General features: G+C 35.4%; 1 long non-coding RNA gene across 1 annotated transcript in view; it reads left to right on the top strand.

Annotated features, from left to right (window-relative positions):
• The first annotated feature begins 298 nt into the window (after positions 1 to 298).
• The window catches only part of LOC116478568 (uncharacterized), a 49,034-nt gene continuing 35,516 nt past the window's right edge, over positions 299 to 13,816 (top strand). The window contains exon 1 of the long non-coding RNA XR_004250794.1: positions 299 to 459. This is a non-coding gene — a long non-coding RNA (uncharacterized LOC116478568). The remainder of the gene's footprint in view (positions 460 to 13,816) is intronic.

Raw genomic sequence — 13,816 nt, 5'->3', positions numbered from 1 at the left:
TTGTTCTTTAGGCTTCTCCTCCTGGTGCTCTGCTGCCCTTTCTTCTCAGAAGCCCCACTCGTGCTCACACTGGGGCATTTAGCAGCTCCTTTCAGTCACGTTTGTGACCAAGGGCTGATGCCCATGCACAGCCTGCTGGCTATTGACTAAAGGTTGGTGGTGGCCACCTCATGCCTGCAAACCATCAGGTTTGAGTATCTTGGGAGAAAGCTCTGGGACAATACCGTCCTTGATGTCAGAGTGTATGGGGTCTTGTTGAAGATTTGCCAGGCAGCCAAGAGAAAGTGTTCCACACATAGAACAGGGGGAGACTTGAATCCTAGAGAAAACAAAACAAAACCTAACAAAACAGAAATGACTCTTGATGAACCTCTTGCTCTGGACTGGTGCCCTGGAAATGAATGAAACTGTTTTAAAGATTACCAAGAAGATATAAAATATCAAATGCGGCATTAATATGTGAGTATTTTATTTTATTTTATTCTTAATTGTGGCATAACACATGTAAAATTTATCATCTTAGTGCTGTTTAAGTGCACAGTTGAGTAGTGTCAAGTGTATTCACATTGTTGTACAATCGATCTCCAGAACTCTTTTCATCTTGAAAAACTGAAACTCTGTGCCCATTAAACAACAATTCCTATTCTTTCCTTTCCTGGATTCCTGGCAACCTCCCTACTACTTTTGTTTTTAATAAATGTGACAACTCTACTTATCTCATATAAATAAAATAACACAGTATTTGTGTTTTTATGACAGGTTTATTTCACATAGATAATTTCCTCAAAGTCCATCCATGATGTAGCATACGTCACAATTTCCTTCCTTTATAAGGTTAAGTAAAATTTCCTTGTATGTATATACCACATTTGTTTATCCATTCACCTGTTTCTAGACACACGAGGTGCTTTCACCTTTTTGCTATTGTGAATAACTATGTTATGATAAAGGGTATACAAATATCTCTTTAGGATCCTGCTTTCCATTTTTGGGGGTATACATGCAGGCATGGAATTGCTAGATCATACAGTAATTCTATTTTTAATTTTCTGAGGGGTCACCAAAATATAAGTGCTATTGTCTGAATATGTGTGTCTCCACAAAATTCATATGTTGAAATCCTAACCTCCAAGATGATGGTATTAGGAGGTGGAGGCTTTGGGAGGTGATTAAGTCACATGGGTGTAGCCCTCACGAATGAGATTAGTCCCCTTATAATAAAGAACCCAAAGAATTCTCTTGATTTGTTGATTGACATCATTTCCTCCATGGAAGTGAATATAAAAAGAGACACTGTAGAGGACTCTGAGATAATATATGGGTAATGGTGAGACTCTTGCAGGTGGTACAGAAGCCTCTGGTTTGCCAGGGCAGATTCATATATAGGATCAAAAGGATGACCCTAGTTGCTTAACAGGGAATAGGGTTGCATGAGAATGCAACAGTTTATTATAATTTATAATTATTATATTATAATAATTACAGTAACAGTTTATTATAATTTATAATTATATTAATTTATAATTTATAACTTATAATTTTAAGATATCTTTAATTGTACACCAAAGTCATTCATATGAATATTTCTACAAACAAATCTTTCAAATGTAAAACCAGGAAAGAAGCTGATATTCAAACTGTCAGTTCTACTTCCTTGTCCAGCAAAGATGATATCAAGCAGAGTATATTGGAAATAACCTCATAAAAACTCAGGCACTAGTATACCATAGACCTAATCCTAATGTCAACAAATAAACCAGCTGCTTGATAGAAGCCTAACAAACAAGTTCCTACATAGCAGACTTTCATTTCCTTACCAGGATGATGAGGAGGAAAAGAGATATCATTAACTCTAAGATGGATACTTTAGAAGAAACAGTTCTTTCAATGATTCTAGAAATCTTATCTGGCTTAACGTATCGTCTGACATTCACAGAGAACCTGTAACTATTTTGCATACATTTCTTCTGAACCTATGTCTTATTTCTGCCTGCCACACAAATCCAGAGTACCTATGATTTAGATTACTATATTATTTTCCCAGTTGCCATAATATATTCAAACAGATCAAGAATGTGAGATGTGCTCTAACTAGACTCGGAATAAAATCCTTCTAGTTCTTTATTAATCCCATTTCCTTGAAAAGCAAACAAAACCCTGCCCTGAGGTATAATACAAAACACTTGCTTTGTTATTACTATGGCTCTCCTATTTCTTCAAGAGTGCTGTTGCCAAAAATGATTCTTCTGATTTTGGTAGTTGTACTCTATATCATCATTTAGAGCTCACAGCTATGAGAAAGCAATTGAGATGACACTTGTTTTACTAAAGTCAATATTAGTTAACCTGTTGTTTACCTGTGCTTCAGTCCTACGTTTATAGATATGGGAATTCGATCCGTGTCTAGCCTATCTCTGAGCTCTGTAGGCAGAAGCAGAGATGATTTCTAGAAAAATAATCCAGATAATAAAGGATTTGCTTCAACCTTTGTACAGTATTTTCTCAAGACTAAATCCCATTAACAATTACATCTACAAATGGATACCACATTTGTTTCTAACCACAATTTCAATGACTTCTACATAATCTTAACGATAATAACATGGGATAGGATGTTTGTGGCTCCTGATGGAAATCATCACAGATTTTGATAATCCCATGCATATTGTTTTACAAGGTTCTGGAGAAAATATTAAGGCCATGAGAACAGCGTCTATGAAATGAATGCAGTGGAGCTAGTGCCAAGGCCAGGGTCTAGGAAAAGTCGACTTATCCCAAATTTGCTGATCGTGCCATTCAGTTGACTCTACCCTTGCTCTTGGCTTGCTCCTTGGTCATATGTTCCTGGACTGAAGGCTCCAACATGCCTTTAGGAAAGAACTGCCAACATTTCTAGTAGGATATCCAGTACTAGGATCCAAGGCAAAATGTAGGCCACTGAAGAAGCTCATAGCTTCTAACAAAGCTCAATTATGTATTTGTTGACGAGAGAAAGCCTCAAGGTGAAAGACAGAATGTTGACTTAATTTCTTAAATGAGAAAACTAATGGAAATAGATTCAATCATATATATTTCTACTTACCGTAGAAAATATATGATGATAGAACTACAATTTTCAGATGAGATTGAGAAACCAGCTGCCTTCAGCATCTTCTGTGACTGATTTACTCTAAACTAGGAATGAGATCTGCAAACCAACAGGTTCTACTCAACCACCCTTTACTTCCTGCTTTCTTGTGGAACCATGCAATCTTAGGGAGACCTGTTAGGCTTGGGCTTGTGAACTACAGTTCTCCAACAGCAAATGTGTCACGCATTCCCTGGGCAGAAGGGTCCATGATCACAGGCTGTGGTATCAAACAGTCTCCAACAGCAACCAAAGAGTGTGTGGGATGTCTGAGAAGGACACTAAGCAAGCTAACAGCTGGACTGGGAGAAAAAATAACTTTCCATGGCATGTTCAAAAATCATGTGGCACCCTCAGAACATGCAAATAAACAGTTATAGATATATGTGGATATAAGATGGCTACAAACATCTACACACACTGAAAATAAAATCTGCATCCATAATAACAGAACTCTAGACTGGGTTCATATTCTTAAACATAAAATGCAACTTTTGAAGAAATTCCTAAAGTTTTATTCCTCCCTCCCGAAGAAAATCTTCACAACATTGTAATCTCTTCATAGATTTTGAAACACTTCTATGAACAAAAATTATAATTTTATTTTTAGTCAAAATATTGTCCTGGATAAGTACCATAGTCCTTTAAGATGTGTTATCAGTACAATTTTCCAAATGGCTAATTTCTAACAATAAAGTCCAATTTCCCCTCCACAGCTAAGTGTCATGTTTTCTCATCTACTGAAAGTCAAGCAGCTTCTCTGGCATGTAGATTACAGGACAATGTTTAGATGAGGTGTCAGGCTGTATTTGCATATGCTTCCTCTAATGTAGTCTTATCATTATCAAAGTAGTGATTTTGAATTTTGAAATTGTGGCCTGTTTTTACATAACATAATTCACATAACTCCACATAGATATTGAGATTTATATAGTACGATGTATTTATCTAAGCCAAGCCCATGTAGGAATAGCATAGGAAACAATATGTCATACTTGCATGCCTGAGTTGCTGGTCCTAGGTTTGGTGAAGTTGACACTGTGGGTTAAGAATTTTCAGAACATTTTCCAGGGAGTACATCAAGTTTTGGTATTTGGGTTGATAAAGTTTAAAAGATGCTTTCAAGGACTTCTGCATTGAGACAACACAATCAAAAGGCAAAAGTCTGTAGCTTCTAGCTTTTACCTGTTTCAACCCTGAACAATGTTCAGCCTGGACTCTAGTAAGCATAACCATTTGAAATTTTGGAGTAGAGTGAAAAGGTCATACCTCGGGACCTCAAAATGCCGAAAAAAAATACGAGTCATTTGCACACAGCATTTGCTCAAATGTTGCACAGAGATTGATCATAGAATATTTGGAAACCATCTATGAACATTTGTAGCCATTGACTTTCGTTCAGATGAGTTCTAAATTTAGTAAGAAACAGAGACTGGATTCTTTTGATATTATTGAAATATTCAGTAACCACTACTCTTTTGAATGTTAATAGCATTAAATTTGTATTTGTATTTTGCCAAGGCACGCTCCATTACCTTACCCATGTAGATATAACTTTGCTTCTCGTAATACATACAAATGACCCTTAAATCTGTAGTAACAATGGTCCAAGAATGTAAATAACTGAGCATATGTGAATGAACACATGAATGGATGGACAGATAGATGAAGTAAAAATAAAAATAAATACATGCAGAAACAAATGAATGAATAAAGCCAGCAGAAAGTTAGTACCTGGGGAGCGGGGTATTCAACTTATGATAGGGAAGTCAGAGAAAGGGTCTCTGACAAGATAACATGAGTAAAGTAAGATCTGACCAAAGGAGCTGAGAATGTAAGCCTTGTGCATTCTTTGAAGAAGAATGTTTCAGATAGAGGAAAGAGAATAAAGATCTAGAGGCAGAAACACATCTGACATGATTGAAGAACAAAGAGGCCAGTGTGGTGAGAGCAGAATGAATGAAGGGGAGAGATGTAGGATATGGGTTATAATTCCAGGGGAGCCAGATTGTATGGGCCTTTAGAGGACTCTATAAATATCTTGGCATTTATACCCAATACATACAAATGTTTACTTAAAAATTTTAATAGGAAATGAAATTTAAGTTCAACTTTTCTGCATCACTCATAATTTGTCAGGTATTATTTTTCTAGTAGTGGATGAGTGTTGAACTATACTATTTCTCATCCTTTTTGTTGTCAATAGTCTTACTTATTGAGATGTGAGGCTTGTAGCTGTGGAATAAAAGAAAATTAACTGTAATTGTTACTGATTTAGTACCAAACACTAATATCCTCCATTAATATATTTCTTCAATGAGGATCTCTAAGCAATTTCTGTGTGCTCAGTACTGTGCTAGGAAATAATTGCAAACTTCAGGAAGATTGGGACATGATTGCTTCAAACTGCTCCTTTTCAGGATTAGCAAAGCTCAATAGCACATGCTCAATAACATGTCCAGAATAAAGAAGTTACTAATAAATGAGGATACAACAGTGAAGAGTATATAGTTGATGTCTGATTTCACGGAACATACAAATGAAAGAGTGATTTTAAAATAAGTGACTATAGTACAGTTATGCACCAAACAACATTTTGGTGAAGAACAGACCACATATATGATGGTGGTTCCGTAAGATTATTGTGGAGCCGAAAAATTTTTATCACCTGATGATATCTTAATCATCTTGATCTTTTGTAGGTCTAGGCTAATACATGTGTTTGTGTCTTAATTTTTAAGAAAAAGTTTTAAAGTAAAATAAATAAATTTGCAATAGAAAAAAGCTCATAGAATAATGATATGAAAGAAAATATTTTTGTACAGCTATACAGTGTGTTTGTGTTTTGAACTAAAAGTTATTACAATAATCAAAAAGTTAAACAATTAAAAGCTTATAAAGTAAAAAATTACAGTTAAGGTTAATTTATTATTAAAAATATTTGTTTATAAATGTACTGTAGCCTGATTATATAGTGTTTACGAAGTCTCCAGTAGTGTTCAGCAGTGTCCTAGGCCTTCACATTCAATCACAACTCACTCACTCACCCAGAGCAACATTTAGTCCTGTACGCTTCAGTCACAGGAAGTACCTTACATAGGCGTACCTTTTTGTTTTTTAAATCTTTTACATTCTATAATGTTTGCACAATGACAAAATCACCTAAGGAATACTTTTTCAGAACACATTCCCACTGTTAAGCGACTCATGACTATGATGAAGGAAGGATAGTTTCAGAGTGATGGTGATTAATCATTGCAGAATTCAGTAACAAAGTAACTACTGCCTAAAATATCAATACTAAGAAAAGGCATTGAAATACTGACCAGTGTTGTTGGAGAAAATTGGAAGAAAGACTAAGCATACAAAGTGCAGATATTCATTTTTTGTTTAGAATATGATTAGGCTGAATGGTGAAATGCACCTAACAAAATTAAGTCAACTTTATAAATGGTGCCAGGTTGTTTATTAGATTTGCTTGAAAATTTCTCAAAAAATTATCCAAGACTTTGGCAATTTACTACAAAGCCAATTCTATGAATATAATCACTAAAAAAAAAAAAATCTATTGCCTCAGCAGCTTCACTAAGAACAAGAGTGGGGACAAAACTCAAGAGTAATTTCAAAGCATGTTGATTTCTCCCATATTCTTCTTATGGATAATTCATTAAAGCCTTGCAAATGTCAATTCACAAATCAAAGACACATTTGTATCTTCAGGTTCTTACATGTAAAAAGAGAAACCATCCATGTTTATGTAAGAGATGTCATTTCAATTTATAATAACCTGTCAGCTTTCAGGAAAAATGAATATTCAAGAACACAGGAAGAATCACCGTACAACAAAAAGGAAAACAATATTGATTGTTCCGGAAGTCATTAACTAAATTGTCTATTTACAAACCTTAGCATGACTCTAAAATTACCTAATGCTTTTCTTGTAGAAAATAAAAAAGAAATAGTATCTAACAAACAGAATCTTGATTATTAGAAGGGATTTTTATAGTTTCCAAAGCAGCAGTTGGCAAACCTTTTCTATAAAGGGTCAGACTAAATATTTCAAGCTGTGCACGCTAAACACTCTCTGTCACTGCTACTCAACTCTGCTGCTGTAGTTGAAAGCAGCCTTTGTGAACAAATGAGCATGGTTGATAAAACTATTTACAAAAGCAGGCAGCATACCAGATGTGGCTCAGGGGCTACAGTTTGCAGACCCCCATTCTAGAAGATTTTCAGATTAGAAAAGCTCTGGGGGTGCTTAGTATTTATCTGACCACAACTAGATACATTCCAAAGTCATGAGAGCTATAGTATCTCAGGTGATATCAAGCCTGGAGAATAAATCCTATTTATGTAAGTCAACTGAAAAACCAAATGGAAAACTTTACCTGAACTTGCCTGCAGTTGATACATTCTGGGAGAAATGAAAAATATATTTTTTAATGACAAATTAACCCATAAAGAGATGTTTGAGCAAGAGGGATGTGTAAATCAAGTGTGTTCAATCTTTTTCAGCAGAACGGCCTGAAATTTACAAAAGCAGAAAATAGATTAAGCTAGATGTCAAGATGTCTGGATTCTATTATGGGCTTTGATACTAAGAGCTCATATGACCTCTACACTTCAATTTCTGTAACTCTAAAAAAAAAATATGTGAACTTGATGAACTTTGAAATTATTTCAGACTAGAAAAGTTGATGGTATTATGAATGAAATGAACGTTTTGATAATATTGCCAAAAGAAAGAAACCACGGCTGAGAGAGCCAATGGTGACTAACAGGACAGGTGCCCCACCAGGCAGACCCGCTATAAGCATTCAACATCTGAGTTACCAGGGACTTTTTAATGATGATGAAATAAAGAGGATGGAATGCCCCGTAGAATACATGCCATAAGTTCCAGGCAGAGTCTGTTCAGCACCCAGATAACCAGTAGACAAATGTAGAATATGGAAAAGGTAGAGAGCGACTAGCTGCCAATAAGCCAAAGCATTCATTGCTTGCAAAGTAGAAGCAAACGTTGCTCACATCAGAGCATACGAAGCAAGGCCTCCTATTTCAGTGTGTGTTGGCATCCATACATTTCTTTAAAGAAAAGGTCAATTTATACTTGGTTATATTTGATTATTAAAGGCTAAGATGCTGCATTTGACTGTGAATCTGGAAAACCCTCAATCCAAGAAATTCTCAAGAAAGTTAATCTCAGATTCCTAGGAGCTCAGGTTTCAAAATTCATCAGAAAGTACTGGTGGAGGACTGCTTGGAGAATATGCTACCTCTTGATGACACTGGGTTCTCTAAAATCTATCCTTCCATTGAGTCAGATCATCTGAGAAACAAACTTGTCCAATCTATCTCTCCTACCTGCTCACCATAGAATTGCTTTTACAGAATCAGAGTTTGCTACAATGCTATAAACATACACTGATGATAATTACATACAGCATAGCCACATGTTCTGGGGTGCCTGGGACAATCCTAGTTTATGCCTATGATCCCAACATAATGACTGATGATAAATGCTTTTCCAAGAACCATTTTTGTCTTAATGAAGGCAACTTAAACAATTCAACCATTTTTTAAAAAATCATGGGGAAAAGGAAACAAACAAACAATCACGATTTAGTGGACCCTCTTATTTTTCCTAAATCAAGTGGGAATAAAGAGAAGCATTCTCAACCAATGGATTTTCACCCTTCTAGAGCAGGTATGGCAAATATTGACACTGAAAAAGGAAAATTAATTAACATCTTTCTGCTTCTTGGTCACCAAGGAAAGTGGATCTTGACTTGAATCACAAGTGGCACAGTGTTTCTGTGATCAGGGTTCAGCAAATAGATGGCAGTTGTATTACCTGATACATGCCTGCTCTCTTGCCTCAGGTTGCCCTGGAGAAATGACCAAAGGGCCATAGGTCCCTTACTTTTTGAGGACGTTTCATTGCAAGCAGCCAAGCATCTAGCACCCAGAAAGATTAGATAAAAACAACTCACCAATCCTTTTCAAATATATCACTTCCCTTTAAAGTACAGTTATTTGTTCCTGGATTCAATTAGCTACACAATATTCTAGTTATAGCAGTTCACTATATTTTTAATATACCCAAATTTTAACTAATTTATGGGACACCAAAATGATCAAGTGGAGAGTACAATATTTGTTTTGGAGGAACCAGACTCTAAAATATTATCATCTACATCCTTTTATTTTCTTTAGTTTACATTTATTATAGCTTGTTATTTTAAATCATTGTTGGAACAATGCAGTTTATAAATAAAGAATAGAAAAGTATGAATGAAATAGTGAGATGGCATGATATTTCCCAGGGTTCTTCAAATCATACTGAGACTTTCCAAGGGAAGAATGATCCTTGTTTATTCAACAATCAACAAATAGCAATGTGCACTACGTTAGGAAAGACAACACTATATCACTCCCTGAATATTCTATGTAGCTTTAGGTGGTCTTACTTATTTCCTTTCCTTCTCTAGTAGGAGAGTGCAGTTGCACACAATGAGCATCTCTCCAATGTGCAACTCTTTTAGTGAACAGCTCATATATTTCCTCAAAAGATAGGCCTAGGGAAATACACGGCAATGGAAGATTTTGTTCTTCCCACTAATTTATTTAAAAATCCTTAGGATTGAGTGGAAAGACAGTTTTAATGGTCTTTTTACATCCTACGAGAAATATAATAATCACCAGCTAACCCAAACATAACTTTTGAAGGAATCATAGCTAAAAAAGAAAATGGGAAGGTAGTGCTGTGGGTTAACTTGTGTCCTCAGTAAAGATAAACTGAAGTCCTTAAACCCAGTACCTATAAATGTGACCGTATTTAGAAATAGGGCCTTTACAAACATAAGTAGTTAAGATAACGTCATACTAGGTACAGTGAGCCCTATATCCAATGACTGACACCTTTATGGAAGGCCAGATGAAGACACAGAGACACAAAGACACAGAGGAAAGAAGGCCACATAACAACTGAATTAGATATTAGGATGATAAAGCTACAGTTCAAAGAATAGCAAGAACTGCCAGTAATCACCAGAAGCTGGAAAAGACACAAAAGCATGCTTAAACAGAGTCCTTAGAGGGAGCAGGAGCCTGCTGACACCTTTATTTCAGGTTTCTAGCCTCCAGAACTGTGAGAGAACACATTTCTGTCCTTTTAAGCTATACATTTAGCAGTACTTGGTTACAGCAGCCCTCTACAGCAAGGGACAAACTCCCTTTGTTAGGATCCCCTTATCACTTCCTTTCCAACTTCTTAATCTCCAGGGTAATATGCATTTTAATGAGATTCTGTATTTTAAGTTAAAAGATGACAGTATAGTTTGCTAGTGAACAGTGTGAGCTTTGGCAAAAGAAAGATCTATCTGAATTTTAATCTGGCTTTACCATTTGTTAATGAAGCATCTTGGCCAAGTCACTTGATCTCTCTAATATTCAGTTTCATTATAATTAAAGTGGGAATAACTACAATGTCTACTTAAAAATGTGATCATATAAGTAAACAATGAGCATTGACCTTACACAGGGGATAAAAGGCACAGAAATCAAAGACATTAAAGTCATAAAAAAGAAGTTAAATTGTTTGCAGATGCCATGATATTACATATAGAAAACCCTAAAGACCACCAAAAAACTGTTGGAACTAAGAAAGGAATTCAATAACATTTCAGGATACAAAATAAACATATAAAAATCAGTTATTTTCTATACACTAACAACAAACTATCTGAAATCTGTAAGATATTGAATAAAGAAACTGAAGAAGACATAAATAAATGAAAAACTATTCTGTGGATTGGATTGGAAGAATATTGTTAAAATGTTCATACTACCCAAAGAGGATATTATATGCTTAATGCAATCCTTATCAAAATTCCAGTGACATTTTTCACAGAAATAGAAAAAACAATCTAAATTTGGATAGAACCATTACATAAGCCCAAATAACCAAAGCAATTCTTAAGAAAGAACAAAAAAACCAGTAGCATCACAGTCCCTGATTTTAAAATATATTACAAAGCTATTGTAATCAAAACATCACAGTACTGGCACAAACAGACACATACATTCATGGACAGGAATAGAGAGCCCAGAAATGAACCCATACATATATGATTAATTACACTTTGAAAAGACTGCCAAGAATACACAATGGGGAAAAGATATTCTCTTCAATAGAGGGTGATGGGAAAACTGGATATCCATGTGTAAAAGAATGAAATTGGACCCTTCTTATATACCATATTAAAAAATTAACTTGACATAGATTAAAGATTTAAATGTAAGACCAGAAGCCATAAAAATCCTAGAAGAAGATAGGGGAAAACTCCATGATATTGGTCTTGGCAATCACTTTTTGGATATGACACCAAAAGCATAGACAATAAAAGCAAAACTAAACAAGTGGGACTACATCAAATTAAAAAAAAAAAAAAAAACTTCTGCATAGAAAAGAAAACAATCATCTGGGCATGATGTCAAATGCCTGTAATTCCAGCACTTTGGGAGGTTGAGGCAGGAAGATGCCTTGAGAGCCTAGTAGTTCGAGACCAGCCTCAGCAACATAGTGAGACCCCATCTCTGCATTTTTTTTTTTTTTTTTTTTTTTTTGAGACGGAGTCTCGCTCTGTCGCCCAGGCTGGAGTGCAGTGGCGCAATCTCGGCTCACTGCAAGCTCTGCCTCCCAGGTTCACGCCATTCTCCTGCCTCAGCCTCTCCGAGTAGCATTTTTTTAATTAGCTGGGAATGGTGATGTATGCCTGTAGTCACAGTTACTTGTGAGGCTGAGGTGGGAGGATTGCTCGAGCCTGGGAGGTTCAGGCTGCAGTGAGCTGTATTCATGCCAGTGCACTGCAGCCAGGGTGACAGAGCAAGGCCCTATCTCAATAAAAAAGAAAAAGAAATCAACAAAATGAAAAGGCAACCTACAGAGTGGGAAAAACATTTGCAAACCATATATCTGACAAGGTATATGGAAATATATATGGTAAATGGAAATAATATATAAGGAATCCAAATAACTCAATATATATGGCAATATAAAAATACAAATAAACCCGATTTAAAAATGAACAAAAAACTGAATAGATATTTTTCTGAAGAAGACATACAAATGACCAACAGGTATATGAAAAAGGTATTCAACATCACAAATCATCAAGGAAATTCAAATCAAAACCATAGTGAGATATTGCCTCACTCTTTTTAGAATGGCTATTATCAAAAAGACAAGAGATAACAAGTGTTGGCCAGGGTATGGAGAAAGGAAACCCTTGTACACCATTAGTGGGAATGTAAGTTGGCACGGCCATTATGGAAAATAGTATAGAGATTCCTTAAAAAATTAAAAATAGAATTATTATATTTTCCAGCAATATATACTTCTGTGGATATATTTTGATAACCTGAAATCAGTATATTGAAGAGATGTCTGCACTACATGTTGATTTCATCATTATTCAGAATAGTCAATGGCTACACATAATCGAAGTGTCCATTAATGGATGCCACATGTATCATGGAATATTTATCAGTCATAAAAATAAGGACATTCTACCATTGGTTACATCATAGATAAACCTGGAGGACATTATGCTAAGTGAAATAAACCGGACAGAGAAAGAAAAATACTATATAATCTCTCTTATGTATGGAATCTAAAAAAGTAAGACTCATAGAAGCAGAGAGTAGAACAGTGGTTGTCAGGGGCTGAAGGGTGGATGAAGTAGAGAGATATTGTTCACAGAGTACAAACTTTTTAAAATTATTGTTCAGTTTTGTTAAGATATAATTGACAAATATAAATCATATATATGTATGAACAATGTAATTTTTTGATATATGTGTTGTGAAATGTTTAAATCAAGCTAATTAGCATGTTCATCACTTCACATACTTATTTATTTGTGTCAAGAACATTTAAGATCTACTTGCTCAGCATGTTTCAGGTATATGATACATTACTATTAACTGTAGTCTCCATCCGATCAGACTAAAACTTTATAAAAAGTTTTTGTTGTAAGATGAATATGTTGTGAGGACTAATGGATAGCATGGTGACTATAGTTAATAATACTGTACGGAAACAGTGGATTTTAAATGTCTTCAGCCCTCTACACACACAAATGATAACTATGGCTAATGATGGATGTATTAATTTGATTGTGGTAAGATTACACAGTCTACACATGTATCAAACCATTGCATTGTCCATCTTAAATATATACGATGTTGTCAATTAAATATCTAAAATAAGAAAAATAAAAACCATTGTGTTGATTAGGCATCCACTAGTTCTCCAGTTTAGGATTTAGGTTCATGCCAGCCAGGAGTATGATTGCAACAGGTCTGGGGTAGAATTGAAATGGACAGCATATGGAAGTCTTTTCTAGCTATACGGTCTGATGACCCACTTAATAGGGCAGTGGTGGCTATATGGATTCCTGAAGATTTGGCAGGAAACTTAGCAGGACATTGAGACTCTGCTAGAAGCAAGAAGCCCTGTTTTTCTTTCCACCCCCACCAATCTGTCAAGATTTAAGGTTTGGATTAGAAATTAAGACAAAGATGGTAGCAAAAGAAGCACAATGTTATTTTTCATCAAAGGGCCTCAGCTAAACTGCTCTTAAAGATTCAAGCTGGAATATGTCACCCAAACTCTCATTCTGTTCT

Source organism: Hylobates moloch, unplaced genomic scaffold (genome assembly GCF_009828535.3).
Source record: "Hylobates moloch isolate HMO894 unplaced genomic scaffold, HMol_V3 SCAFFOLD_3, whole genome shotgun sequence".
Classification (NCBI taxonomy): Eukaryota; Metazoa; Chordata; class Mammalia; order Primates; family Hylobatidae; genus Hylobates; species Hylobates moloch.
The sequence above is the reverse complement of the archived record's forward strand: the minus strand, read 5'-3'. Positions and strand labels throughout refer to the sequence as shown.